This window comes from Oratosquilla oratoria, chromosome 10, assembly GCF_046742065.1.
Source record: "Oratosquilla oratoria isolate Oo_2021 chromosome 10, ASM4674206v1, whole genome shotgun sequence".
Taxonomy (NCBI): Eukaryota; Metazoa; Arthropoda; class Malacostraca; order Stomatopoda; family Squillidae; genus Oratosquilla; species Oratosquilla oratoria.
In genome coordinates, this window is record NC_134786.1 from 74,513,110 (window position 1) to 74,517,783 (window position 4,674).

The 4,674-nt window shown below is 40.1% G+C and overlaps 1 protein-coding gene across 1 annotated transcript in view; it reads right to left on the bottom strand.

The window, feature by feature from the left end:
- Positions 1–4,169: 4,169 nt before the first annotated feature.
- Positions 4,170–4,674, bottom strand: part of LOC143029316 (uncharacterized) — a 505,672-nt gene continuing 505,167 nt past the window's right edge. The window contains exon 29 of the mRNA XM_076192072.1: positions 4,170–4,305. The gene's annotated coding sequence lies outside the window, so the exon portion shown is untranslated. The remainder of the gene's footprint in view (positions 4,306–4,674) is intronic.

Genomic DNA, 4,674 nt, shown 5'->3' on the forward strand with positions numbered 1-4,674 from the left:
TCCACCTGGTGTTTTATGGTCATCACGGACAAGGGTCCTGGAGAAGATGCAAGAGTGGATCAAGTCCTTGCAACAGCGATACTCCATAGGAGGAAGAACTAGAATCGTTGGTCATTGGAATATCTGTCAAGAGAGCTTCCCACTGCACCATCACGTCCCGCCCAGTAGAGATTGACTATGTTTATAACAAATACCAGCCAACGCACAGGCAAGGAATAATGATTGTTGTGGATTCAAGCAATTTCCACTTGAATTTGACAAAATCGCCACATTTAGAGTGCACAGTATGCAACTGATGAATGGACCATGAGGACACATGAAATGACTGCTTTGAGAAACCAGTGACGGGTACCTGTATATCGTTGTCCTGCAAGATGGACAGCGAATCTGTCCATTACAAAACCCCGTAAATCCCCTGAGTGACTGACACTTGATCTCCCCCCATTCTATTTTCTCTTTCTTTTCTATGTTGATCCCAATGGCTCTCAAAAGGCTGTCTTGAAAATAGCTTGTAGTCCCTGCAGGGGTCATGAAGCTCATTACAATTCTTCAGAGACGAAGCCACAAGGTAATTTACAGTATACACGTGGGCAATTCTAAATGACCGTAGCCAAGAACCGGCTATCTTGTGCTCAGCTTGCTACTGTACCAACTGAGCAATAGCTTCTCTTCAAGTTCATCACTCCCTCACCCCAGACAGTTCCAAAAAATCTCTCCACTAAGCAACCTGTGGGGTTAACATGTGGCTATAGAGGGTTTCCTTGGGGTTGCGGGTCTTTCTCAAGAGAGAACGGAGGCATTGAGTTGATCTCTTAAACTCCTCCTAAAGCGTTAGTCAGAAGAAATTTTGCAATATATGCCATATCTTTGAAGAAGATAAAAAGGCATAAATATATGTAAATGAGAATAAAACGGATGATTTCATATCTTTGAAGAAGATAAAAAGGCAAAATATCTGTAAATGAGAATAAAACGGATGATTTCTTACCTCTTCTTCCTTCCGTCAGCATTCAAGAAAGAAAATTATTTTTTTAAGTCATTATCTGAAGGCAAAGCTGTCTTTTATTTGAGACTAATTTATGATTTTCCTTAGCATTAATTGGAGTAAACTTGTGTCATGGCAATAATACAAGATTCTTGAAAAAAAAAAATTATGGCTATAAGATAGTGATAGTAATAATAATGAAATAAATAAAATCTGAATAAATAAATGAATAAGTGAATAAATAAATAGAATATATATATATAATGAATAAATAGATGAAATAATAAATGAATGAATAGATAGATAAATAAAAAAATAATTATATAATAAATAAATGAATAAAAAAGGTAGCGATTATGCAAGGTGGAAGTCGAAGGGAACCTTCTCCCTTCCACCCATTTTCAAATCAAGTCAACACCCTCATTTCTTTCTTCAGGTGCAGCCCAGAGGGGTTGGCACTTGTTCTCCGGATTTCCCACTATCAACTTCGAAAAAATATTTCCTCATTTTTAGTCTCCTATCCTCTTTCATATCGCCTATACTGTCTTTATGGCTCCATTCCCTCGATATGATATTGTCCCCAAGGATAGAAGCGCTGGTTACGACAGAGATAATACTTTCCAACATCTCTCCTAAGTCCACCTCTGTAACAAGCCACTCAAAATTTCTTAAAGACAAGCTGCCGAAGAAGTCCAAAGGTAACTTACCGTCCTTGTCCTGGCAAGAGGGCCCGATCCAGCCTGGCGCACATGTGCAGTGTCCCGTGACGGGGTCACACGTGGCGCCGTTGTGGCATTGACATCTCTGGCTACACCCGGGACCGTAGCGGCCGGAGGCACAAGCTGCAAGATAGGAACCAGAGATGTGGTTACCATGGAAACAATAGGTGTTGGTGAGTTGTGGACAAGTCGTTGGTTTGATCCGACGAATTTGTCCAGTTTTCAGTTTCCTTTGACCATGGAATATTACGTCAAAAGTAAAGACTGATTTCATGAATTGATATGGAGGATCCTCATGAAGGCTTAGGGTGACACTCCCTCGCAAAAAAAAAAAAAAAAAATAAAATAAAATAAAGATTGATTTCATGCATCGATATGGAAGATTCAAGTGAAGACTACAGGAAACACTCCCTCAAAAAAAAAATAATAATAATAATAATAATAATAATAATGATAAATAAAAAAAAAAAATAAATAAAATAATAAATAAAAAATAAACAAATAAATAGATAAATGAATAAATAAGTAAATAAATAAACAAATAAATAAATAAATAAATAAATAAATAAATAAATGAATAAAATAACCGGGCACTTACGTTGGGCACAGAAGGGCCCGGAGCGTCCTGGCGGGCACAGGCACTGGCCCGTCAGTTTATTACAACCGTACTGCCCGCACTGGCAGTCCATAAGGCACTGGTCTCCATAGTAACCTGAAGATAAACCAAGATAGTTGGCCACTTAATTCAGAGGAGTCGAATCAAGTTTACAGATTATGTATGTTTTTCTTTGATTTTTTTTTCTGAAAGCGTATTATGCCTTTATATACACAAATATTGAAATATGAAAGCACTGCTAAGACACACAGATACACAGATTAATTTATACATAATACATATAAAGAGACAGAAATAGAAATATGGATAGACTGATATAAATCGATCAATAGATAGATAGATAGATAGATAGATAGATAGATAGGTATAAATATGCATAGATAAGGATGATATAGAGATAGAGACAGAGATAGAGACAGAGATAGAGATAGATATATAGATATAGAGAAAGATGAAGACACAAATAGAAGTAGAGATAGATGAATAGATAAATTCACAGAGAGAGAGAGAGAGAGAGAGAGAGAGAGAGAGAGAGAGAGAGAGAGAGAGAGAGAGAGAGAGAGAGAGAGAGAGAGAGAGAGAGAGAGAGAGAGAGAGAGAGAGAGAGAGAGAGAGAGAGAGAGAGAGAGAGAGAGAGAGAGAGAAAGAGAGAGAGAGAGAGAGAGAAAGAGCAAGTCTATTAAAGACACCCACTCCCTTACCATCTGGACAAGGCATCTGGCACCGATCTCCCGTGAAGCCCGGGGCACAGCGGCACTGGCCGGTCCTCGGGTTGCATGTGGCACCATTCTCACAACGGCACTGCTCAGAGCAGTAGGCTCCGAAGAATCCTGGCGGACACTCTAAGAAAGACAGAGATTCTAATTAGACTTCCTTTTCTGTGTTGTTCATTTAACTCTTTAAGAACCATAATGAACTCTCGAACTCTTAAACATAGTAAGACAGCCGTTGATAATAGTGACTGCTGTTTCAATGACGGGAAATTAGGAATACATCAGTTGCCGACATTGGCCCTTGGGCCCTCCCGTAGATCACTCCGGGAGGAGATGCTGGGCTGATGTCTGTGTTGTATCGTTGCCGGTCTGTTTTTATGTCACCTACTAACAGGAGGAGGAAGACAAGCAGAAGACAGGGTAGCAGACACCAACTGTCATAGACTTACCTTGCTCTGAGAAACATGAGAACATAAGAATGAAGGAGACTACAAGAGACCATAAGGCCTAGACAAGGCAGCTCCATATCTATCACCACCTGTCATCCCCATCCATAAAGTTGTCTAACTGATAGTTTCAGCGCTCACTACATGGTTACTAAGTCTATTCCATTCGTTGACCATCCTATTAGTAAACCAATTCTTGCCTATTTCCTTCTTAAATCTAAATTGTCCTAGTTTAAATTCATTACTGCGAGTCCTGCCCTGTTGTTTTAATATGATGACCTTGCCTGCATCGCCCTTGTTAAAGCCTTTGATCCACTTGAACACCTCTAACAAGTCACCCTGCACTCTGCGTCTTTCCAGAGAGTGAAGCTAAGGTGCCTAAGCCTCTCCTCGTAAGGCGAATTTCTGAGTCCATGAATCATTTTGTTGTGTGGGGAAGAGTAGGTGAGAGATAGTCAAAATTCATAGAGGTCTTGAACCCAGATCCTCAAGTCAGAACGTAAATGAGGTTGTAGATAAGTTTTGAAGATATGTGACGGAGAAATTCTTCTTTTCGCCATCCACATCGCAGGACCACCCATAGCAAGTACTTATCGTTAGTCCCTCTGGGGTTTAAGAACACTCGAATCAGCTTAGGACTTACCCAGCTGGCAGTATTGGCCGTAGTAGCCCGGCGTGCAGGAACAACAGCCGGACACCATGTCGCACGTGGCATTGTGATGGCAAGCACAGTCGAGGCTGCAGTTCGGACCATACCGACCCTCAGGACACATCTCCTCGCAATTCGGCCCAGTCCATCCTAGACCACAAGCACAGTCGCCCGTGGCTGGTAGAAAAGGTGTAGAATTGCATTAACAGGGTACAAAGAGCTGAAATAAGGGTTACAAAGAGTTGCAACAGTTGTGATACAAAGAGCTGAAATAAGGGTTACAAAGAGTTACAACAGTTGTGATACAAAGAGCTGAAATATGGGTTACAAAGAGTTAAAACAGCTGTGGTATAAAGAGCTGAAATAAGGGTTACAAAGAGTTACAACAGTTGTGATACAAAGAGCTGAAATAAGGGTTACAAGAGTTACAACAGTTGTGATACAAAGAGCTGAAATAAGGGTTACAAAGAGTTAAAGCAGTTGTTACTGAGTTAAGAATGATTGCTAAAAAAAAGAAGTAAAATTATAAAGATTACAAAAAAGGGT